Raw genomic sequence first — 26,821 nt, forward strand, 5'->3', positions numbered from 1 at the left:
AGATGAACTCCAATGTTCTTTTCCATCCCCCTACTAAGACTAAATGCCTTGGAGACCAATTAGGTATTAAGGTCCAAATTTGCCTTGTTCAATCATAGCCAGTGACATGATCTTTGTTTCCCACCAAATTACTAGAAGCATCCTGTGAATGCTTGGTTTGTTTATAAGAAGAAACAAAGCAAGATTTCTTCAAAGAAGACAATTTGCAATACAAAAAATATTTTCACCCACAACTGCAGCAAATTTTTGCATGTCACAGAAGTGCTGTAAAGTGAACAGTCTTCAGTAATATGCAAAACTGCTAAATTATCCCTACTTATCTTTCCTTCCAAGCATAGTAGCTACTTACTTTTTTTCTCAGTCAGTTAAATAATCACTTCTTCCCCCCACACCCCAAGTTTTATCTCACAATATTTATTTTCCTTACTCTGAAACCCCTCATAAAACAATTATAGTAAGTTATATAAAGTATTTTAAAGACCTCTCCTACAGAATCCAGAAGCATTTTAACAAGCTTAGCATTTTGGTCCAAAAAGAACAACATTCATTGAATCACAACTGAGTGCATTTAATTGTCTAGAAAACGTTGTGGAAAAAAACTCAAGTGTACGTCTTAGTTCAAGTAAAACTCAGCACAATGCAAGTCTACCTGTACCTTAACCCTGCTGTAAGTGATGATGAGTCACTGTTCTCTGGAAGAGCAGCCAGAGCAACCTGCAACTTGTCAGTAGGCTGAAAGGTGATTAAGTTATCCAAAGCTTTCCTCTAGCAGGAAAAGTCTTCCCTTACCCAGAACTACTGCATGAAGGCATTGACATAAAACAGTATGTCCAAAGCCAAGTATCATTTCACCTCCATGCTGAAAGCAAAGCAAAGACAGAATAAAAGGTTCTCACCACAACAGCAAACACTTTGGGTTTGTTTTTAAAGGTAGCTTTGGGGAACCAGTAGTTACACTATTTCCAGTCAAAGTCTGCCTCTTCCCACCCCCCGCACCCAGGCTACCATCCCCCCCCCTCCTCGGCCCTGAGTCCCTGAGTCCTTTCTCTCACTTTTGCAATAAGGACGGGTCTTGAACACAGCCATTAGGAAAAGTTTAACACTTTCCTGTAGCCCTAGGGAGAGTAGGGGCTGCTGCATGCTAATAGAGAAAACATCATGGGTGTCTGCTACATATGAGCTGTTACTCATCTTCTTGGAATTTTTCAAAACATCAGGCTATTTAATTATCCTCACAAAACTGCATAGAGAAGAACAAGGTAACAGTCATGCAACTGGAAATACAATAATTATAAAATATTACATATATTTCCTGTGCCTTTCAAGTGTTCTGACTTCAGTAGTTTCAAGATACTTATCTCAGAGGCTCCTTTTGAACCACAAAAGCTGACAAACCTTCTATCCACTGACCAAAATAATTGCAGTTTCCACTTCCTAAGTAGTTAAACAAGTCAGCTTACACTCCAGGCTTCTAATGAAAACAAATGAAAATGCACAGATTAGTTAAGACTAGCAGCAAACTTAATCTTGCTTAAATTGCTCCCCTTTTCAATAAGCCTGATGCTTTCTTGTGCTATTCTTTAATCTTCATGATCCAATCCATTTTGCTGAACCACATTTTCAAAATTCTCTTCTTCCCATTCCTTCTACTTTTGTACTTCCCAGTTAAAAGCTGTTAATTGGCAACCAAGTATAACTGTAGAGCAACACAGTGTTAAGCATGAGGCTATACCAAGTGTCTGCAATGAAACTGGGATTTCACAGAAGTGGTTCATCTCCCTTGAAACTGCTTGTTTGCCTCCACAGTTTCCCAAAAGAAAGGCTATTCTAATTTTACTAACTGATCTCTTGGTATGAATTATATACCTGGTATGTTATTTTGCAACTCCGTTGCTGCTCTTTCAGCATTACCCAATGCTAAATTCCCATCGAGTACAACAGCAAGTCAAGAGCACAGCCTATAATTCTGTGCCTCAAACGAGACAACTGCAGTCCAAGTGCAACATAGGAATTCGGGCAGACCAGAAGAGAAGCGAACACTGATAGAAGTTACTGGAAATCTTTGTACAGCTGCTTTTAAAATTCTCTGCCGTGAGCAGCTGATTCCAACAAGAATATTAGATAGGAAAGCCAAATGCATCAAAATGCAGAATTTGAGACACGAACACATTTCAGTGAGATCATTTATGACAGTGAAGTTAGCCTATGCAGAGTTTCTAGGTGTTGATGCTAATCATGATATTCAAAGCTAACAAAGCAAAAGGGAATACAAAAGGTTTCTGGACATCTTAAGTGCCAGAGGGTTTATTTTGTCAAGTAATTCAAACAAATTAGTTTGTGTCAAAGAGCTCAAAGGGAAGATGCAATTAAAGTATCACTGTCCTAAAAGAAACAGAAAAGGGTTTTCATTATTCAGGTACCTCAGTTGCTGCGTGTTAGTGGTGCTTCTATTTCTGCAACACTTGTATCTGCCTAAGTACATATAAATCACTTACATTTGCTTATTACTCACACTCCTGGCTTCTGATAAAATTACTTACCAAAACCTAATAAAGCACTGTGGACCATTCTAGACTGATGCTTAAAATTACCATATGCAGAAAACATTATAAAAATTTTACAAATGTGTTCTCAGCACAGAAATGGCTCTAACAATTTCATGATTTAGCTAAAATAGTCTTAACTAAAATAAGTATTCTGTGTGTGGGCATACCACTATATTTTTAATTTTTTGAAGAGACTAAAAAAAGTCCTGGTACTAACCTTAATCTTTTATGGCTAAGTTCTATAAAAAAACAGTAAAACTCACTCCAACTGCTAAAAAAAGCCATAAGCATAGCTGAAGCAAATGAGTTTGCAGATTGATCCTGATCAGTCCTTGCTCCATTTGCTTGGTTTGAAAAGCAGCATCCCACTCTTCCATCAAGGAAGAGAGGTAAAAAAATCTCAGGTGAATGTTCCTCCTCATTGCCAATGCACAGGAGCTGCTGGAGGTGAAAGCAAAAGCTCCTATGTGCCACCTTTTCCTGACACATAGGAGAAAATCTGACATCAAGGACTTTCTGTCTCTCAGATGGAGCATCTTTAAAAAATGTTACTGCACTAGCAGAGTTCAGCAGCTGATAAAAAAGGTGACCCAAAGCATCTGCTACAGACCAAGAAAAAGGGAGATGGAGCTGAATTTTAATCACATCCCCTGTTTTTCAAATACAGCCCTTATTTTAGTTCATATTTTGACAGTCTCATGGCTGGCCACAGCATGGCTGTCTTCAGAGGTGACCCCAAAAACTACAATATTTCTTTCTAACAAACATTTTTTCTATTATCCTATGCAAGGGTAATCAAAACTTCACTCACCAGGCTCCCACCCTTACTAAACCAAAAAGGACACAAAAAGGATGATCAAAGCCATGAGTATGAATGTGTATGCACAGAACTGCAGAAATCCAAAATTACTGGAGGTCTGAGGAGGAATGAGAATGACAAGATAATTGCAGAGATGCCTGAAGACAAAACAGAGAGAGAGATTGGCAGAGGAAGGAAATCAGAAGAGAAAGCACTTTGGGACATATGAGATGATAAGATAGGAAAACTTCAAAGAAAGTAATCAAAAGAATAATTTAAACATAATGGATACATGACATTTCAGAACATATAGTCTTAAAGCACTAATTTTTCCTGTTCTGTGGTTAAATTTATTAGAGTTCTGTGGTTTTCCAATTAAAATGCCACCTTAAACACACATAATTAGGGGAAAAGAATCTCACAATGTAATATTACATAAAATCACTTGGACTCTTACAATAAAGATTTGAATTTAAAATTATCAGTGCCATAATGGTTGAACTATCACTCAAAAATTGGAGGGTAAGCTAGGCATAACTCTTTATAGAACACTATTTCTAGGAAGGTATAATACTTATGAAGCTTGATCCATTACATTCCTATCCTAAGTTTCAACAGCAGGCAGCAAGATGTATGCTGGGTTTGGGTTTTATGCCACCCTCAAGGCCAATATCAATCAAAAGCAATAGTGAATTCCTTAACAGATTTAATAGAGGTTGCCACATTTAAGGAACAAAAACACTGTTTATTTTACTACACACTTTTTGAAAGTGAGATAAATTTGGGGGTTGGGACTAGATGATCTTTACATTCCATGCCAACCCCTTAACATTCTATGATTCTATGATAAGGGCAGCAAGAGGAAGCTTTTTGCATTGAGGCATCACCTGTCATGAAAGGGCTTCCTCAAAACCCAAAATCTGGAAGCACTTGCAGGAGTTCAGATTTCACTGATCTGATCTGGAAGACTGTTCCATAGCTGAACCTTTACAACCAAGGGCATTTTATCCCCAGTTCTTCAAGCATTAATCCTGGGTTTTGCTAACTGCATTGTGCCAGACCCACACACCCATGGGATAGTTCACAGTCCAACTCATTCTTTCCACTATAAAAGCCTATACAAAAAAATTTCCTGTACAGTCCACAAGGCACAGTGCTATAAACACTTCTAGCTCTTTATTCCTTGGGACTTTTCCACATGTGAATAATGGATAAAAACTTCAATCAGTTGAGAATTTAAAATTCAGTTCCTGTTAACTGTAAAATAGGTGATACTCTGTTCACCTCAGATTTCTAGCCATGCTACTTATTACTAACTACAAGTAGGTGAAATATCACCTGCAGGTGAAAATATGGCTATAGCACCTAACTACATCTTGGAACATTCATGCTCTAAGAGATCACACATGGACTATTTTTAATTTCAGGTGAGTAACAACAAAGTAAAGACCTACAAAAATATTATTACATCTACTTATATTTTAGTGAGATAAAATGTCTTCACTCAAATCTATCTAACATTTTATAAAGATCAGAGAGCATGTGCAGTAACGCAGATATCCCAATGAGTAACCTAGAAAGAGCAATATTCATAGGAGAAAACTTTCTCCCCATATACCAGAAATGTGAATATATCATGCAATACTTCTGCTGGTTTTCAGCAGAAGAAAACTGCGTTTCACCAAATTTTTCAACTAGTTGCTTAGTACACTGCACAATGAAGGAATCAGATATACCAATCAAAGCAGATTACATCCTGTTAATCCACTTAACAATTTAAGCTGTACTTGGCCTGATCTAAGAAGTGTAAAACACAGTAGCCCAATTAAGCATTATACCCATCTACATTAGCTGGAATCAGACATACAAGCATCTCCTTTTTCCTTAAACCTCAGCAAGTCCGAAAACAATAAGAAAAACAACAATAATATTATTATACACAGACCACTTTCCCTTATTCAAACAGAACTCAGTTGAGAAGACTCATTTTTACTCCACAGGATGCAAAACTTCCCTTAATTTCTCCTCCCTTAAAAGACACAACTTCTAGCCTTCAATAATCCACACTGGTCTTAGGTTGTCAGTCTGAAAGTAAAAGATTTCATTACTGGTCTCCCAAGAGGTAACAAATGAGATTTACATTCCAAATGTATTTTGGATAGAGGAGGATCAAAAGGACAAGCCATCCTCGGCAGCAGGAAGACACACAAGCAGACTCTGCTATGATAGTCTATGGATCCTAATTGTCCTGGCCCTGCTGCTGTCCAGAGTGCAGGGGCAGGGAGAGGCTTCACAACCTGCTCTGTACTAACAAGGAATAATTCCAATATTGATTTTTCATGGGGCTACTTACATGAGTAAACACTGTCATAGGTTAGCAAGCATAGTCCCGGAAGGGACGTCCTTGCTAAGGGGTGCTTACAGTTTCCTCTGGGACCTGATAGAACCTACCAGCTGGCCAGTTTGAATATGGACAATTCTCTAAGCCACTTAAAGTTGTGATCACCTCTGTGATCCACATTTAAGAATAGACAAACTCCCCCTCCAAGCTCTCTCTCGTTTCCGGCGCTGGCACAGGTGGCTGCAGGGCCCGAGCAGGGCCCAGTGGGCCCGGCTGGGCCCTGCTTGGGCCAGGCCGGGCCGGGCCACGGCCATCCTGGAGCCGATGGACCTGTTCCAGCCGTGGAACCCCCCCCACTGCCTTGCCGTGGGCAGCCGGAGCAGCTTGGCTCTCCCCCCTCTCCACTTCGATAAGAAAAATTCAACATTCCAGCTGCAAAGCTGCAAGGCCGAGGTGAGATTAACCCTTTTACTGCTGTGAAGAGCTGAAAACCTGAGGGAAGAGAGAGAGGAGATGCTTAAAGCTGAAATTCTGTTGTGAAGCTATGATATATCAGAGTATCCTGTTGTAATTTCATGAAGATATGGGGGGTGGAGTGTTCAACTCATAAGCAAAAGCACCTGCACTGAGATAGGCAGATGCTGACACAGCTGTAATTTCATGAGAAGTTTGGACAGGGAGAGATAAACCAGATGAGGACTTTTGCTCCAAATGGGAAAGGAGAAAACCTCAGTCCGTAGAGATGAACCAGATGAGGACTTTTGCTCCAAATGGGAAAGGAGAAAACCTCAGTCCCTAGAGATGCTCCCAGAGATAGTCCTAAAGATGAAGATGATGAAGACCCTTTGCTCCCAGGGAAGGAGAAGGGCCTCTGTTTTTGTTTCTGAACGGCTCAACCTTAAAATTGTACCCCAGAAAACTTCAAGAGTGGACCCTCGAAAGCAGTTGCGGGAAAAGCTGCAAGTCAGGGGAAGGGACTCACATGCAGGCAGAGAGACTCCTCTTCCTAAATGGACTGAACAATATTTGGAAGTGGGCGGCTGTCTCGTTGTGATAATGTTTTCATAGCATGAGCAAGAAGAGACTTCTCTTTCTAAATGGACTGAACAAGGTTATTATGGAAGTGGTGAACAGACTGAACATCTGAAGGGTTGTCTTTTTCACATTGTCAGTGGGAGAAGGGAGGAAGGTGGGGGGAGGAGGAGAGTTCTGAAGGTGGTATAATTTTTTTTTCCTTCTTTTAGGTCTGTTAATAAACTTCTTTATATTCTTTCAAGTTTGGTGCCTGTTTTGCATTTCTCCTAATTCTTATCTCACAGCAGATAAACAGTAATGAGTATTTTGGACCAAACCACTACAACATTAATCAGTTTATGTTAGGGTTGGAAATTAAGATCAAAATACTTATTTGACAAATAAAGTTTGCTTGCAGCTGACTTACAGCCACAAGTAATGAAGCATATCCTGTAGAAAGCTAAATCTTTTCCTCTTTTAATTTCTGCTTTTTGTTTTCCAAATGACACATAAGCAGCTAAGACACTAAGTCAACACACGTTTCACATGTGGTTAATCAATGCATATTTCAGATAACAAAGTCTTTGTTTAATATACAGATAGGCCAAACTGTCATACGCATAATAAAGGGATATCATTAATTTAAAAATCACAATCTGCCAGAAAAATTTCCATGTATTAGAGCAAAAGTACTCCTGAAATCACACTAAAGAAAGATTTAATGAGAAGTATTTCTGTTTTTCCAGACTGAGTAACTGAGAGGTTATCAGTGCTTCTGCTTTGTTCCTCCACCACACTCTCCCATTTGTTTGGGCAAATTTTTATCAAAAAAAAAAAAAAAGAAAAGCATTTCTATGGTGACAATAACAAACCTTGGAAAGGAGACACAGTGATGTGCACAAGACCTGAGACTTACATTTTCTTCCATGAACAGATCCAAAATCGACTGTATCACTTAAAAACAAAACAAAACCAAACCAAACCCAGCAATGTAGGAATGACCAACAGAGTATGAAAAAAAAGTTTCTCTCAAGCCAATCCATGGCAGTTCTCCTATTAAAAGACAAATTAAATATATGCATTAGTCCTAAGTGCCCATTATATTGACTTCCTATACCCTTTGTACAGCTGACAATTGATGCTTATGCCAAGAGGTGTGGAACACACTTCTTTTACTTATAGTACTCCAAACTCTTTAAAAACCGAGATAAGCATAAGCAAGGTTTAAGAACCTCCCTACTTCATATTTTTAAAGCCTTGGCAGTTAATTGTTCCAGTTAGTGATTTACCCGATCAAGGTAGGGCAAGGGTTATCTTAAGCTCAACATAAATCAAAACCAGATTTATTTGTAGTGTATCTAAGCCAAAGCCTTTTACCTCCTGACTTACCTTAAGTAGAAACCCAGTACTTAAGGCTATGCCTTTGCATACAGTCAGTATCAACATTAGTATTAAGAGGAGAAGAAGCAACTTAACATAAAAGCAAAGATTTCTTCCAAGACAAATGAATCAGTTTTAAAGAGACACAAGATCTCACTGGAAATGAGTATTCTTAAAACTACCAGGCAAAATTAAACCCAACACCCAATACAGTAAATAAAAAACACCCAACCAAATTCAATTAATGAAAATAAGGATAACATTTTAAACCAGTGATTAGTCTGCCTCTGAGAGCACAGTCTGACAATTTGACTTTATTTACCTCTTTAATATAGAGGTATCCATAAATAAACTCTATAAAAAGCAGTCTTCCATAATTTGCAATATATAGTATGTTTTATACAATGCCTAAAGAGAGGAAAAAACCTCCAAAACCACTCTCTCAAGCATGAAAAAGCCTACATCTTTGGTATCAGGAACAAAAAACACATCTACACTGTTCAGTGCAACTAAGTATATGACATTGAAACTGAGGCAAGAAGTGGGAAGTATCAGGAGTTCTGTGGAACATTAAGGAGTGTGACAACTTACATCTGCTGAGCAGCAACACCACGGTGTTTGCAGTGGCTCTCTACACTAACCTATAGTTTCATAATGAAAAATATCAGCCTGTCAGCTTAACAGCCCAACATAAGACATATTACCCAAGCTCAGAGCAAGTTCACAGCACACACTCAAGTTAATAGGACTTGTTTATAAAAGTTGAGCTAGGTCAAAGTTTTATTTTGCTGAAAGTTATTTCATTCCAAGGAAGTCAAAACACATTTTAGGAAATGAAACAGAGAACTGATGTCATATCTACACACTCAGAGATTATTAGGTGAACATTTGACAAAAGAACACCATGTAATCAATCAAGAACTGTGACATTTACTCTAATAATGATACTTGGCTACACACACTTACAAGATCCTAACAGCATTTTGGGAAGGTCTGGGCATTGCTCAACATGGCATTATTCAAAACATAAGATGGTTGTTATATGAAACAATGTGTGTGTGTATGTATTTATTTTTTTATACAGACACACAAATATGAAACAACACTATGCACTAAACTTTCTTAAGTGTTGCTTTCTCTTAAGTGACAGTGGCTTCTTATTTTTCCCTAGATAAACAGCCTTCAATTGGAGCCTTTTCTTATGCAGACACATGCAGCAGCATCCCTATAGCTACATCTGTACTTGTATGAGAGAAGGCCAGGGGCCAGGTGCTGAAGCCAGGCAGCAGAGCGCACATGCTTAAATGCTCTTGTCTCACGAACAGGGCTGTCTTGTCCCTAATCTGTTTTGGGATGGTCCCAAGCCCGTGCCTTTGCCTTAGCAGTGCTCTGTTAGGGCTGCTCACACTGGCCCAAGGCAGGCCAGGGAACCTCTGACATATGGACAGTGCCACAACCCTGTGACAGTGCTCAGGTTCAGCAGGTACAGCCCTGCCTTACTGGCCCCAGGGGAAGTTCTGCAAGTCTCAAAGAGCACTACAGTTGTATTTTTCATGTTTTCCTTTACAATACACATATTTGGGAAACTATTTCCATGACTGTGGTATTTATGTTGTTGAAGACAATGTGGCATTTTTATTAGAGCAATGAAGCAAGAAGCATAAAATATGGGTTTTATGTAGTTATGGCTACATTTTAGAGATTATGCATTTACAATCTTTATTCCTTATTTCTAGTAGGAGAAATATCTTTTATCAAACTACTCAAAACAGACTCAAATCAGTAATCATGCAGGAGAATAGTAAGATCAACCAAGCAGACTGGCCTTTTAAAAATGCCTCTTAAATTAAAAAAACACATTGAACAAGTACACCTTCTGAAGCGGGAATGCTGTAGCCTAGCACTACGAAGCTCACACACTCTTGAGAGAGGGAGGTTAAGAAATCACTCAAAGATGGACATACGCCTTTTGTGACAATCAGGATCCAAAGGGAGTTGCTGGTTTTGTAATTTTTTTAACACTGTTTTGCTCAGCATGTAATATCCAATGGCCTTGATATGAGGCACCTAGTGATTTATCACTCTTGAGCATTTTTTCAGCAGGATCCTTATAGACCACACTGCTTCCCATCAGGCTGTGGCTGATCCACTCCGTTCACCATGAGGTGCCGCGGCTTCAGCTGTCACATATATTCCTGGAAAACTCTTTTTTCCTACTGTGGCTACTCTATCTGACAAGAATCAGTCAATGTTTTCTTTTTTTAAAGATGCTACTGGTCATTCCTGGAAGAAAATGAAATTTACTGCTGCATGCTTTGGGCTCATCTAATTACAATACTAGCCTTCAGGGAATTGTTAAACTAATGACATTGGATTTGTCAAGCACAAAAACTTTTAATCTGATTTTTCAAGTGGATCCTAGCCAATGGATCCTGGCCACCACAGCACTTAGTAAAACACATTTGACTGTCCTCCATGCAATATTTAGGTGGGCTTCTTATCGCAATGTTAATTTTTGTTACCTAATATCTTTCTCTGGTGGTCAATACAAGGCATATAGGGATATTGACAATGTTATTAAAGTTTTTATGACTGAAATTCCACAAGTCAAATTACATGTGTGTATATACAGCTTCACAAATGGAGGCACACACTTGTAGAAATCTGAACCAAAACACTGTATGAAAAACTCCCATTTGTCTGCTGATCTCATGATGCAACATCAAGAAACACTAGCTCACCAATAGTTATTTTTTATTTTATTTCAAAATAATAGTCTTTATTTTCAACTTTTTTTTCATTTTCAGTGCTAATACAATGAAAAAAGCCCCAAGCAATTAATTATGTCACAATGACTCCTTAACCCCCAAAAGCAAACAACTCAGGTGACCCATCAATCATCCACTTTTGGGTATTTCCTTAGTTCTAAAGTACAAATAATGCACCATTTGAGCTGCTAGGTTTGGTTTGACTGCACAAGTTGGGTCTTTCGGTCAAATAATGATGGACTCACACTTCAATTTCAAATTCATTTTAATTATTAGTGCTTTGCACACACAAGCTGCAACTGTGCCACATAGAAACATTGATAACTACACTTCAAAGAAAAGATCCTCTTTCAAAACTCTCTTTCTTTCAAACATAATTATTGTCTATTTTTTTCAAAACTGCGTACTTCAGGGTAAATTTATAAAACAAATTATGAAATACAAGTATTATTGTTCATTAAGCAACTGGCATCAGCATGCTAGTCCTCCCCCAGTCATAGAAAAATACAGTTGTAACACAAAACTGTGCAAATGGAACAAAACTCAAAATAGTGGTCCAATCAAATGGCTACATCCAAATGAGACTTAGCCTCAGTCACTTGTCATTTTCTCCCCAGTACTACCACATATCATGAGAAGAAGGAGCAGCTCTCCACAGTTAACACAGAGCGAGATGAAGGCTGTGACTACCCATTTGCTTCAAAAGCTAAACACATTCATCCTGTCAGCAGAACTTGGAAACCTAACACCAGTATTAGCAAAACAAGTGACAGGATTCCTAGGTGTTGGAAGGGATGACTAAAACACATCCACTTGTAACGTGACTGACCATCTCCAGCCAACAGTCAGGGCTTGCACTTACAGTGAAAATTCACAATCTGACTGCAGTCATTTAACACAACTACTCAGAAGAGAGCATGCAACTGCTGTGCTACTTTCTTCGAGTATGCAACCAATTTTAAGAAAAGACACGTTTCAAGCACTGATATCTACATTTCTGTAAAAAATTTAAAACCAAAAAGTGTTACTTGGACTCTTCTATAAGTACCACAGTATTTTAGCATCACATCCTACTTCCCACAAAGATGTGTCCTTGTAACACGCATCCATGCTACACAAAGCTGTATCACCATTTTCTATCTTACTTCCAGAGACGCGGATATTTTCAGCCTTTTCCTCACTGATATTCCAGCTGATCACAAACTGTTGTGGAGGCACATCACAGAGGCCCTGCATCATTGTCTCTATAAACCACACAGTTTACTTCGATTTCAATGGAAATTACATGGAACTTTTCTCAGATACTAAACTCAAATATCAAAATAATAGATCATGTCACTCTTAATTGCCAAAGGGCCCTGATATGATTAGAGAAACACCTCATATACCACCAAGTAGCTTCAAAGCACCAAAACACGTGCTCCCAAGGCTGTGTGAGTATGTCTCCTTTCCTATTAGGTTAGAGAACTTCTACATAAAATAGTCAATTCTGTTCCATCTGTTTGGCAATGAAATTAATACTCTTCCTGCTGGTGGTAGCTTCACTCCAGCCTCTCCCCCTCTGGTCAGCAAGGGACAACGTGAAGACAAGGGTTATGACCATGCCATGAGCAATGACAGCAGGACCAAACAAAATTAGGCTCAGCCACTCAGAGCACTCCATGTTATGAAAGGCAGTATTTTGGATACAGTCTCAAATAAAGGATTTTGAACATGCTACTAAATTTTAAGCACATTATTTACATCTCATTTTCAATGATTCAGTAACATTACCCGAACAGGTGTTTCATTAGCCAATGGAGTAAATGCAATATCCTAAGCATTCTGCTTCTGTCTGACTGAAGGAGTTTTTGAACAAACAAAATGCTGAGTTAGATTAAAAAGAAAAAAAAAGGAAGAGGAATTACACGTAATTATTCAAGAATTTAATCTGCAGACTGAGTCCCATACACAGAAATCCCCCTTATTTTGCAGCATATTGAAGCTTTAGCTGCAGTTTAAAGCATGTTGGCACATAAAGGAAAAAGTTAATTTCTTTTTCATTAGGCATTACTACTTAATCTTATAAAGGGGGGAAACACAAAATTCATTCAATTTCTTCTCAGGAAATCTGACAAAACAGTATATTGTTTCTGGCTGGCAGCCACTGTACTATCAGAGAGTTTCTTAAAGGTGTAACCCTGTACATTCTATCAGGTTTGAAAAAACACTGTAAGCGTGAAACAAATAGAAATGCCCATTAGCTAAATTCACGCTAAAAACAAATAGAAAGAAAGCAATAGGTCTTTAAGGAAGGCAGAGGGTCCTTACAGAGGCTGGCAAATGCTCCAAGCCAAACTAAATCCATAGTGCTAACAAACCAGGACTTTGCTCCGGCATCACCAGAAGGCTGTTTTTATAAAGACAGATGAACAGAAGGGAGGCTTTTCAACTACAATTCTATCAAGTTAAACTACTACCAAGCATAAGTTTAAAAGTGGTTTCCAGTCAACCATATGAGCTCCATGGAATCTCAGAGCCCATTTTAAGGTGATATAAGTACGTTCAGAAAGATACACACACGTGGACTAACATCTTAACATCCACTGTGGTAGCTCCAGCTCACACAAAAGCAACCACCACATTTTTGGAAATTTAGAGCCTGAACAGCAGTGTTGATTGAAAGGCACCACTAGGCTTGTTCCTTTCATATGCTAATAATGACATCATGCCTTATGGCCTGATGCTGCAACCATACATTATCATCTTATAAAGACATTTTTTTCAAAGAAGTCTGAGACGTGAGCAAACAGCTCACCTGCATATAGGAAGGTTTTTTAATTCGTCCATGACACAGATTTCCTTCTGTACCTGAGCACTGTAAATAATTACTACTGAAATATTTAAAGGTTTGACTTACTTTTTTTAAAAACATAAGAAAATAATGTAATTGTTGGGGCAGAAGAAAAAAATCTACAAAAGAAATTTTTGAGCATACAGGAAGCAGCCCTGGACATCAACAAAGTGAAGAAAGGTAAGGCCCCTGATGGTATTTTGTGTACAGGAGTGATTCAGGGCCAGATCTCTTACAAATATTCCAGTGCGATATAGTGTAGTGCAAAGACTCCATCACACAGCACCCCAGAAAAGGGAGGGGGAGAAAAAATGTTATAAATACACTCTCCATGCTCCTGACATATATGCAGGAACAAAATAAGCAATAATAAATTATGTAACTATTACTGACTACATATACCACGCTGTCTTTTACTTTGGCATCGTACAGGCCAAAACAGAATTTTATTGTTCTTAAATACCCTGCTTTGTAGCGATGTGCACTGAAAAGGTTAAGAGAAAAAACAAAAACGTCCTAAGAAAAAAACAAGATCTCCACACCAACAAACAATCCATAGAACAGTGAGGACACGAATATAAACCTATTTTTCCCACACACATACTGTCATTGTGCTGTATTTCTTGCACACAGGAACAGAAACACACATTAAGTCCCACTGTTTTGAAAACGACACGCTTGATCTTCCTTCCCCACCACGGACAGTGCTGTATAGAATCTGGAGAACAGCCTCATACATAAACAAATAAATACACTAAACGGCGAGGGGAGACAGCCCGGAGGAAATAAACGCGGCACACAAAGTGCTGAACGCCTTCCCCGGGCAGGAAACCAGTTATAATTTAATGGCCCAAAACCGATTTAAATTAAGCCGAGCGGAACCCTGCGGGGCTCCGCGGCAGCGCGGCGCCCGAGCCTCCCGCATGACGGGGCCGCCGCGGCGGGCGCCGGGGCAAGCAGCGGAGCCCCGGGGGTGCCGCGGCCCCGCCGCCGCCCGCGGAGAGCTCCGCGCCGGCCCCGCCGCGTCCCCCGCCCCGCGGGCGGCTCCCGCGGGCACCGGCGCCCACTCACCTGGCCGAGGCGCGCACTGCGGCTCCGCGCCCGCGGCGGGCTCCGGGCGAGGGCGGCTCCCGCGCCGCTGCGGAGCCGGGCGGCGGCCGGAGTCACCCCGTCCTTGCGGCACGCGGCTCCCGCCGGTGGCGGCGGCCCCTCCGCGCCCACGGCGGGGCGAGCGCCTCCCGCGCAGGGGCGCCCGCGCCGCCCTTCGCCCCCGCGCCGTCTCAGCGGCGGGGCCGCGCCCCCCGCCCCTCAGCCGGCCCCCGCCTCCGCGCCGGCATCTTCCCCGCGATCGGGCACGGCCGTGGGTGGGGGCGGCCGGGCCGGGGCCGAGGCCGCAGCCCCGCGGGCCTGCGCGGCGCCGGGGGCGGGCAGCCGGTAACAAAGCCGCCCGCAAGGCAGGGGGACACGGCCGCCCCGCCGGCGGAGGGGCTGCGGGGATGCCGCCCAGGCCGCGGCTCCGCAGCCGCCGGCCCCGGGTGCAGCGCCCAGCGCGTTGCAGGGCACCCCGGCCCGCACGCAGATCCGCCCGGCGAGCCCCAGCCCGCACCCCCAGGAACGAGCAAATCGGGCGGTCGGGTGAGCAGCGATCCCCGTGCGGAGCGGGGGAAATGCTCCTGCGGCTGCTACATTGTTACCGCTATTGACGAGCAAGCGCCACCGAGGTGGTGCTTTGAAACGCCGGGGTTTTTTTCAGTCACACACAGTTATCTGCACTGACGGCTATCAGTGTCATCAGCGTGAGTATGAGCCAGCCTTCACCGTTCCCCCAATGCCAATTACCCGTCTGTTTCAAAGTAGTTAGGTGCCGACAGCTTTACATTTCCTACTTTCTCGGCAATTTTACTTGTGCTTTGTCCATCACAATGGATTCAGGACTACTTTCATAGGAAAATGTGGTTACAAAAAAATCATTAATGAAATGAAAACTTAAAATACATGAATATGTAAAAAACACAGTAATCTAGAGGAAGAGAGACGTGAAACACTGCAGAATCACAGCCCAACAAAAAACACAGTAATGCCAGTAACAGGAAAAAATGGGCATATTCTTATATGATCAAGGTTCTGGTTATTATTATAACACCTCATGCTTTGTTTTCTAAGTCACATTAAGACAAAATCTTCACACAACCAAGGAGCACACCAGTCATTGCTGCTTTGTATTCCACATCTGTTTTCTAACATACATATATATAGGAAACTACATGGGTTTCTGTAGACATGGTTTCTCCAGAAGAACCAGATGGCAACTGTATTAAATTAATGTATGTCAAAATACAATGTAAATATAGTGCATTCTCAAAGCCCTGGGCTCCAAACCCTTTCTATACTGAAGCCCATGGCACTTTGGGCTTCAATAGAAGGAGGGAATTTGCTCTTCAGCCCTTCTGTATTAGAGGAACTGTTCCAGATTTGAGTGTATGCGGCTGTATTCCAAAGTAGGTCAAGCTATAAAAGTCATTGACACTCTTCCACCTATCTGAAGCTTTAAAACTTTGGTTTGTTTCTTTTCTGTGACTCGCACACCTTTTAGCACATTGGTCCAAAGTAGTTTAAACATGCTTAATGTGCAAATGATCAGTGTGCAACTGATTAGTCTTATACAAATTTTCCCTGATTCTTTATACTGAGAAGTGTACTACTGTGATGTGCAATTGCAATAAATGTTTGGGTTTACATTAAAGGATCAGATTTGAATGACCATATATAGGTCTGGACATTGTAGACACATCTCTCTTTTCAGCAGTACCCTGGCTTGGCACCAGTAATGTAACACCTATTTTACTTGCTGAAACAAGATGAAAAGAGAAAAACAAAGATGTGCAGTGCCAAGCGTTTCATAACATTTATGATTATTTTTGCTTTGTTTTTGGTTATCATGATATTTTTTTGATGATAAGATGAGAAACCCAGAAGATAAAAACCTTTAGCTAATGAATTATTCTCAGTGGATTTGCAAGCTGTTAAAGCCCTTTGACGGTGTGATATGATACAAGTGCAGACTTTCTTTAAGTTAAGACTTCTGATCTGTCACATTAAAAATACATAAATCCAATGCATTGGATTTTCGTGTTTCTCTCCCTCAAAGTGGATATTGAGAATGTTCTTGTCCACTAAGCAAAAACATTAATTCATACGAATCTTCTTGGCTTCCCCCAAACATAAATGGCAGTGATCACAATAGCAAAATCTAATATATTTGTAGAAACTCAGCACTATTGCTTTCCAGCAGTTACAAACCTGTTGATTTCTATGCATGCTTTCCTGACATACTCACATTATATGTGATGCTACATGCACGGTTCTCTATTAACAGTTCCCACATCTCTGGTGTGAGTTAGGATTCTTTCCTATTTTCCTCAGATGTAACTCTGGCTGTGCCTGAATACAGCTGGGTGCGCAGTGGAAGATAAACACATTCCATAGTGGAATTGCTACTTCAGTCTTCATGGGTGCTCACACACAAGCAGACATTACACTAGTGAGCAAGAGGGTAACTTTTCAGAGCCATGCACTGAGGCAATGGGTAGCTTATCTGCAACAGACTCAAAACCAGAGAAAACCAGCCTGCTTTTCTGGAGCAGACAGATGTCTTGTTTCCTCTTTCCAACTCTGTTGTTCTCTCCCTGCCCTCCCTGATCCATCTTTTCTCTCCTTTGCCAAAAAGTTAATGTGAAAAAAACAGAAACTCCGACTCCCTTCTCTAACATTCGGTAACAGAGATGTGCAGTGCACGACACATGGCAATACCTTTCCAGATTGACAAATGTCTTTCCAAAGTTAAGTTACAATGTATGTGAGGCAAAGCTACTGTTAGGTGAAAGCTGGAAAAATTATGATTGCTCTCACCTGGAGATAAGGACATAGTTCAGCTATTTGCTGAAGTAATACTAGAATACAAAAGCTTCCAGAGAATGTTTTGTTATGTTCTTGGTAAATGTTTCACTGGAGAAAAAACAATTTTCAGTCATCCTCAAAAATTATTTAGTAATGAAAATGCAAAATGCTTTTCGTAGAAATCTTTTACTATCATGATAAATTAGACATCCAAAATTTCTAATTAATGTCCTTAAAGTCCTGTATATGACAAGAAGCTATGACATAGTGACATAAGGATTCACCCGTTGTAACATTTTCAGCTGCTTTAGACATTGGTAACTTAACAAAAGAGAACATATAATTAATATAATTCATAATATATTAATATGAAAAATAAATATACATTTTGCTTGGCACTCAATTATTTTCCACACAAATACTTAAGAGACAAGTACGGAAAAAGCAAAATAGAACTTTTTGGCAAACCATGTGTAAAGAAAATAAAACAATATTCCAGTATTTCCCGTCCTCTTTCTTTTTCATTTTGTTATCATTTAGAGCAAGCAAAAAAGACTTGATGAATCATTACTGAAGGTCACCATTTAGCACCATGGGATCAGCAGCAGGGTATGAAGAACATGCCCTTTGAGGGGTAACTTCCCTATATACCACAGCAAGAAGTCTTAAAAGACAAGGAACGCTCTTCTATATTACACAAAGATTTCATATTTTCCCAGCTAATCAGCTCTTTGCAAGGCAATGGGCCAAGCTGAATGCCCAGAATAAGAGCTTCTTTGCCATGGCTATTAAAGAGCCAGACATGAAAAGGCTCAAAGGATCAACCAGAAGAACATTCATGTGAGATGCAAATGTAATCTTTCACAAGATTTCTGGACAGATTACTGTTCAGCAGGTGAAAGTATTAATTGGAAAAATCACCCTAGGTGCCAAAATCTGCAGGACATATTCCCTGACCTGTCCCACCTCTTTTGTGCTGCACAAAAGACTTAATGAGAGTGAAAACCATCTGCAGCTCCCCAGCAGGTTTTTTGTAGTATAAAAAAGTCCCTGAGTTACTGTGGAGTTGTCCAGCCCATGAGAGGCCACACACCCCTACAATCTGAGCAGAGAGAGGGGAGAGCACAGTGAGGGAAAGCATTCCTGGTGTTTGCTGCTCCCGCCACCTGCAGCTGGTCCATGGGCCCTTGGGAGCTGTTGCCATCTGGTACTATCGGTGCCAGGGCAGGCATTTATCCAGCCAGAGGCTCAAGGGGCTCCACAGGAGCTCTCCACTCTTCTGGAATACAGGCCAGAAACCCACTGCACCAGGCCATCTGGGCTAATCTGGTTGGAGCTCAAAGCAGCAGTCCCCAGTCTGGCAAAATTCCCGTGGATATCTTTGAGCACTTCCCTGAGTTGGTCATCTGGTCTTGGACTTAGAGGAATATTAATACAGAGAGCAAAGAAACACATGGCTAAGTTCTAATTCAAAAACATTTAAACCATTGATGAGAAGTATATTAATTGCCAATAGTAAAGCAATTTCCTACCAATAGCAATTTATGAAATTATTGAAATAGTTCTTGAGTACAGAAATGAAAGCTGGTGCAGGTCCTAATGCCTCCAGATAGTTACTGAAAAGTGCATAAAGATCACTGGAGTTGAAGTCATGATGATGAAACCAATTGTCAGTTTCTGTTGGTACTTGCAGAGATTTAATTTTAGAACTGTACCCTCAGGCAAGTAATATAGGATTAGACCCATAGACACAACATCAAAAAATAATACTAAAATGTCGCTGGTAAAACACACTTTCATCATCTTGGTATTTGACTTATAAATGTGATAGTCAAACCTGCAGAGAAAGCCTGCACTAGGTTCTAGTGAGGTAATATGAATGGATCATGCTTTTGTAAAATCAGGAAGCTTCCATAACTGAAGAAAATGGCTGCATTGTTTTTTTACAATATTCTTGCTAAAGCAAGTAAATGGAGTCTGTGGGGAAACAGTCCAACATCATGAGGCAAATGACATAAAGATTGTGAAGACATTAGTGAGGCTGAAAGAGGATCACAAATCCCAGAGAATCCCAGAGAATTTAAAGATCTGTACTGACAGTAGTGTAACAATTCTTGGTTTTACCCAGTGAAGAGAGAGCAGAAAAGGCTCAAGCGGGTGGTGCAGAACTGCCACATCACTACTATCGCTAGGACTCAAATCTCAAAATATTTATTCGGTGCCCTTCTTCATGTTCATTTACACCTCTAGACAATGCCAATGATTATTTGAATTACACATTTAGTCAATAATTTGACTAAAATCTTCAAATTTTCTCTTTAGGAATCAATGCTTACCGCAACAGCAACACTTATTGTGTAGATGCACCCAGTAAGCAAATACATCAGATAATAAGTGAGCAAGCTACACTACCAAGGAATTTTCTTTAAATGATTTGAAGAAAGCAGTAACTTCTTTAGCAACTAGGCAGCAGGTTACCCTAGTGACATTAATTCCTGCTGCATCCTACATAGGATTGAATGTGGAATTAGCAGAGCTTGAAAATGCCCCTGCAGCTCAGGCAGAAATAATTTACTTCTCACTGTAAATGGAGGCTTCTCTTCAGGAGATGCTTGAGCTTCACTGATCTTTATCAGACAGGCTAACAAGAACATACATTTCACTAACAGCAATGATCAGCAATGGAAATTCAACTTATCATGAACTGAGAGAGAACTGTCAAACACTTGAGCCACATTTAGCCGGCTACAGAACAAATAAACATTAATGCCAGAAAAATAAAGCCACTCTGAAAGCCTGAAGAATTAACAAAGAAGCTTTTTGCCTGTGCCTAATCCAGCTAAACCTTCTTATAGTCCCATTCAAAACAGACATTTGACATGATTTCCATCCACAATAGCTTTCTTACGCATTCTATCCTTTTCCATTTATGAAAGGACTATAAGTTTATATTTAAGAATCTACAGAGTCATCTAAATTACAGATGCTGGGACTATTATCTTGCTAAGAGTTCAATTCAGAACAGTGAAAATTAGTAGGGCTTTTCCCAAATCAAGAGGGAGAAGATATTAATTCAGTGAGTGCAAAATACACAAATGATGGTGACTTTAAAACCAGTGTTCAGCCAGACTTCTATGTAGAACTGTCACTATACCATATCCAGCACAAAGACAACCACAAAATCCTAACAGCCATGTGTATAATCTCCCTGTTCAGGCTCAAAGCAAAAGGAAGATCTTTTATTTTTACCTTGTTCTTACTGCAAGGTGTTATACAACTTCAATATTAGTTTTCACCTGGCATTTTTTCCTTGGTATCACATGGAAAAACAGCAAGTGGTAAACTATCAGTTCATAATAATGGCAGCATTCATTCCACCAGAATATATATCTAAGCTATTCTATTTATTTAATGAAGTGTAAGCTACTTGACCACCTTGAAATGTTGAACAACACCTAAAAATAAGGGCTCCAAACTAAGGCCACAATGACACACATTAACATGCCACAAAATCTGAGCAACCTTGTCTAGTGGAAGGTGTCCCTGTCCATGGCAGGGGGTTGGAACTAGATGATCTTTAAAGTCCTTTCCAACCCAGGTCATTCTAAGATCCTGTGAAAATGCTTTACATTAACCATGCACCTGAATTCAAATACAAATTTAACTCCTTAACTGAAAAGGGGCAAATTTGAATGTGCACCTCAAATTAAGCCAAACATCAACAAGCAAAACCAATGCATGAAATCACATTCAAAATTTACATATTGCTCAGGGGAAGAGTATGATGACAGAGAATTGACCGTAGCAAAGAGCATTAGAAGAAGCAACAATATTTGAAATTTTCACACTGACAAAGGATAACAAACAAATATTTGGGTTCACAGAGTAAATAAAAACAGCGTATAAGAAATAAGGCACAAATAAGAACCCCAGAGTGATGAACAGTACAGCCAGCTGCTGAGCATTGTACCCAAATCTCTGTCTGGCTGTGTTAGCTGTAGAAAAGAGGAGAGCTAGTGCACACGGCTCTATACTGCTGAATGTGAACCCTTGTTCTTGTCATCTCCTTACTGGAAACTAAATATGAAGTCTTGCAGGTGCTTAGGAACAGCAGAGCCAAGAACAGAATTCTTGAGACAAACATTACAACCTCAAAGGATAGGAAAAGATAGGTAGACAAAGACCTGTCCAGAGTATGGCTGCATAAATTCTCTAAAAACTGAAGCATGGAGAAAACAAATCTCACAAGCATTTACAGTTTTAGATGTTTAGATAAGCAGATGACACACTGCAAGGATATCTGGAGTGCAGTTTGAACAGATCAAAGTCACTCTTATCCTGGCATAGTTGGATCAGGAATATCTGTTAGTTTTCAACTAAGCTCACATCCCTGTATTAAGCAACCATTTAAATTCCATGCATGGTTTTCGGCTGGTATGTGATTTCAGAGCAGGAATCACATGGCCATTTTTTCAGGAGTACCAAAACCACATACAAGTGTTCCTCTCACTGAGGAATGTGGGTTTGTTTTTATAGCAACATTACTAAGTTGAGGTAGGCAGCACAAATGTTCTACATTTGTGCCTTTGCCTACTTTTCTTTATACAAAAACTGAAATGTTTTCTGTCTTCCTTATTCTATGGTACAATCCACAGAACAAAGAATTTTGCCACATCAACACCCTGCTGCTGGTTTTGGTTGATAGGTAGTTTTGTGTTTTACTACAACAGTTGTTTTACAAGGCAACTTTTAAGACTTCACTTACACTCCATTTAACAAACTTTATAATAAAGGCCCACTTTCTAATCCCTGAAGCAAAGTACCAAACTGCATATCATGAAACATGGGTTTACATGTTGAGAGGCTGAAAGCATGGACATAACATCACACCTGTGTGCTACACAGACAGACATCCAGATTTCCAGAGTGAGGGTTCGTTTGCCTGCAAAGACTGACAGCATCACGCACTTGCAGCCTGTAGGAGCTATTCTCCACTGCCTACTATCTTGTATGGAACACCCCCTCCCAGATTTAATGAAGTCTGAGTGTGTGGTACAGATCATAAATACAGATCTTTAAAGCATGGCTCCAGAGAGTGCTTCCAGTATTCTATGAAGAATAATCCTGCAGCGACAGAGTGCAGTCTACACATGCAAAAATGTATCTCACTCTAAGGGCTCTAGTTCAGGAGACAAAGATATCATTACTTAACAGCAGAGACCGGAGACTTTTGATCATGTGAGTTATTATTACGTGACCAGATTACTGCAAGGTGAGTATTCTACAAGGTGGATATTTGCACTTGCATTTTAGCAGTAGGAAAAAGACTCTAAATTCTGCAAGGTCTGTTCTAATTAGATTTGAATAGTACACTTATTTCTAAATTAATGCATCTCGATGAGCGTGAGTGGAATTAATTTCCTAGCAAAAAGCTGAATGTAGCAGGGAAAAATAAAAAGGCAATAAAGGTTACTTAGCTTTGCCTTGTTGGCTAATTAGGGTACTTTATTATACTATTGTCAAAGGTGCCTGAATAACACCAGTGGAGTTCTAAAATATCTTATTGCAGAAAACATGATCTCCACATAATATTCCTATGAATAACGAATGCTGCTTAGACATCAAGCTACTGCTTTCACACAAAGTTGTAACATTACTTCCACAAAAGTAGGTATGACATAATGAGAAAAACAAAATATTCCAGATAATATAACTATTTGAAAACCATTATGATTACAACTTGGCGTATTTTGGAGAACAACATTCCTGTGTATTTGTTAAACCTCTTAATTTGCCTCAAAGTATACATGATTTGGAGAAGCTTGCTGAAGCTCATATTTATTTAATGTATTAGGACTACTTTTTTCCCAAAAGTGCCAGGTTGACACATGAACAGAAAGTGGCAGAAAAAGAAATACTGTTTCTCCCACAGCAAGTACACTAATGTAAAGCTTAAAAATTAAGCAGCAGCAGCACATTTTTCCTCAGACCTTTGAGCTGGACCATATGGTTGACGCTCAATTAAGCAAAGATTTATCAGTCCCCAATTGGAATGTGTCCAGAACTCGCTATTTTCTCAAATCTTTGAACCAGCGGACTAGAACTGAACAATTCTATTGACTCACACGCAATACCCCACACTTTTAAATCTTTGAATGAAATGAGGAAAATTTAATGTATATTTTGGGGGGTATGCATTTTTAGATTTTAGAATTAAAATATACTAGTGCTATAAAAGCTACAAAATGGCAGTTTGATGCTACAGCTTTAGCCAAGTCAACATCTCACCACCATCAAAAAGGTGAGGTCCAAACCCCTACCAATTCTCCTCAAGCAGTCCCATCTCTTATTTACATCTGCTTTAGCAGCCATCAAACTGCATGGCAAAGAGTATTATATTCACTGAACTGACAGAATACCCACACAGGAAAAGTGTGTGTATTTTCTTGCCAAGTTAGCAAATGGAATGGGTTCACCATGCAATCCAAGTGGCACAAGATCCAATGTGACAGACAGGTGATCCCATGTTTCAGAAGAGACAGCAAGAAGAAAGGAATGAGACAATGTCTGTTTGAGAGGACAACATTTATTTATATATAATATAATAATATGTATCATATATAATAACATATATATATATATGTTATTTTGACTTCAAATCTAAATATTAACTCTTTCTTACTCCCTGGACACTTTGCTTCTGCTTTCAGCTGTCTGCTTGGTAAGTACATTTTCATCACACCCAAGTGCAGCACTAAATTCCTGAACAATAGACAAGTCCATGACTTCAAGTCTAAAAGTGTTAAGAGTAGATTGAGAAATAAGAACTTTCAAATGAATCCAGACAGAATTTTATCTAAGTGAGTGCTGGAAAGCATATTATGATCTGGAACATAAAATGTCACAGCTGCATAGAAAAAGACGTAACTTTTTCATTCAAGACTGTATATTTCATTTATTTGATAATGGGCTGAAACACAGATATAATATTAGACAGAATTAGGTCATTATTTTTTCCCCCATCAGATTATTTGAGGCAATAGAAAAGTCACAAGTGAAAATCCTAACCCAAAATTTGGCAATAATGAAGTCAGTCAAACATAAAGCTTTTATGTTGAATTGTAAAAGCTTAATTTTAAATTCCATGTAAGGCTCTATGGTTAAATTCTGATTTTATAGACAGATGGTAGGGTTTTTTCTTTGCTTGTTTATTATAAATGTACTTGAGTGCATCTATTCAATTCACTGAAAAGGAACCTGCAAACATAATTTGCAATATTCTAATCCACAAGGCTTAATTCCTTTGCAATTGCCATTTCAATGTAGCAGCCGATTTCACTGTCATTATTGCTACAAAGGGATTAACCTTTCCCTGTTGATTTTTTATGATGGGGGAAAAAAAGGTAACTGAAGGGTTTGATCAGTTTTGAAGGTTTTTGTTTATTTGTTTTTCCTTTTCATAAGAGTGACCTCATCATTGCAATTTTTCATAACAGTCGGAATATTCTTCTACTATAATAATGCTATAAGACATTTCCATAGTCCTGCTTTTCATAGAATGGTTTAGGTTGGAAGGGACATTAAAGATCATCTCATTCCGACCCCCCTGCCATGGGCAGGTACACCTTTCACTAAACTAGGTTGCTCAGAGCCTCATTCAACCTGGCTGTGAATATTTCCAGGGGTGGGACAGCCACAGCTTCTCTGGGCAATGTGTTCCAGTGCCTCACTACCCTCACAGGAAAGATCCATCCCCTAATATCTAATCTAAACCCACACTCTATCAGTTTGAAGCTATTCCCCCTTGTCCTGTCACTACATATTCTTGTAAAGTCTTTCTCCATGTTTCTTGTAGGGTCCCTTCAGGTATAGGAAGGCTGTAATTAGGTCACCCTTGAAACCTCATGGAAGAGTAAATAACTTCTAATATAGCAAGTATAATGGTGGAATGAAGAACAGTACTTAAAACTAACTTCAACTGTAAATTTAATAGCAGCACTATAGAAGAAAAATATATTTACAGGTGTTTATACATACATATATATATATATTACAGAGTAATATATATATATATATAAAACAAGAAATAATAATACAAAGATTACAGAACAATACTGGTGCATTGGTGCAAATCATGGCTGTTCTACTTTCATGACTTTTCCTATGTGCTCCACTTTTTGATCGGGGAAGATGTTCTTCCTCAATTTGACAGATTAACACAAACTTTATTACCTTAACAGAGAGACTCAATAAAAATTTGCCTGCTACTCTGGCATGGAGTGTTTTTATCATTATTATTTTACATATAGAATATAGTTCAATAAAGAATCTTCAACTGCTTGGGCAAAACGCTGCCTTGCTACACTGGTAAGACACTGTAGGAGATGGACAGGATTCCTATCTTGTCCAGGGACAAATGAAGATATCAAGTGATTTATCTGGAATTACTCACAAAGAAGCACCTTAGCTGGAACCCAAAAATTCAGACATGAGTCTTGGCTAGAACACTGTGTTCTTTCTACAGTCTGTTTGTACTGTGTATTTTCAAATGTTCCCTTTTTTCTTTTCTGTTGTTTGGAAAGTTTTGGAGGGAATAGAGAGAGTTCATTTAATACATTTTTTCCAAATCCTTTTTAATATCCAGGGACCAGATAGTGCTTAAGGAAGAAAAATCTGTGGAAAATGTTGGACTCTTTTTCTTGGTGGGAATGCATGTGATAAATATCTAGCATTTAGGCAACTGAAGTTTACAAATTTAAATGTTACCATATGTATCATCTTCATTTAAAATATTAATTAAAAATTATAATAATAATATGACCAAATTCCTGACTTAGCCTGTCAAAAGTCAATGACATACAGGTGTTAACTCACATAAAAATGTATTTGTATGATGTTTATTTTGCTTTTTGTGACTGGAGTTCTTTACACACGATGGGGCCACCATCTCTTGTTTAGGATGTCACAAGGGTCTGTGGACTGTGGATTTAGTCATATAGGTCTAGTCCATCCTTCTGCCTGAAGACAGAATGAATTATGACAGAACCACTTCTGAGATATTTTACACAGGACATCAGAGCAAATGGTCAGAACTCTGTCTTTGGTCACAAATTCTATAAAGAATAGTCATTACCTTGAAAATGCAGCAAGATTGCAGCATATTATACAGTTTTGGTGTAGCTAGTTACAAATTCTGATTAATTACAAAATATTATGGACAAAAAACCCTGTCCTTGTAAACTG

At 39.5% G+C, this 26,821-nt stretch overlaps 1 protein-coding gene across 3 annotated transcripts in view; it reads right to left on the bottom strand.

Moving 5' to 3' along the window:
- The window catches only part of HECW2 (HECT, C2 and WW domain containing E3 ubiquitin protein ligase 2), a 154,543-nt gene extending 139,710 nt beyond the window's left edge, over window positions 1-14,833 (bottom strand). For 2 of the 3 annotated variants that reach the window (XM_048310215.1, XM_048310214.1), the window contains exon 1: window positions 14,753-14,833. The gene's annotated coding sequence lies outside the window, so the exon portion shown is untranslated. The remainder of the gene's footprint in view (window positions 1-14,752) is intronic. The other variant, XM_048310213.1, reaches the window with a different exon arrangement.
- Window positions 14,834-26,821: the final 11,988 nt, after the last annotated feature.

Source organism: Corvus hawaiiensis, chromosome 7 (assembly GCF_020740725.1).
Source record: "Corvus hawaiiensis isolate bCorHaw1 chromosome 7, bCorHaw1.pri.cur, whole genome shotgun sequence".
Lineage (NCBI taxonomy): Eukaryota > Metazoa > Chordata > Aves > Passeriformes > Corvidae > Corvus > Corvus hawaiiensis.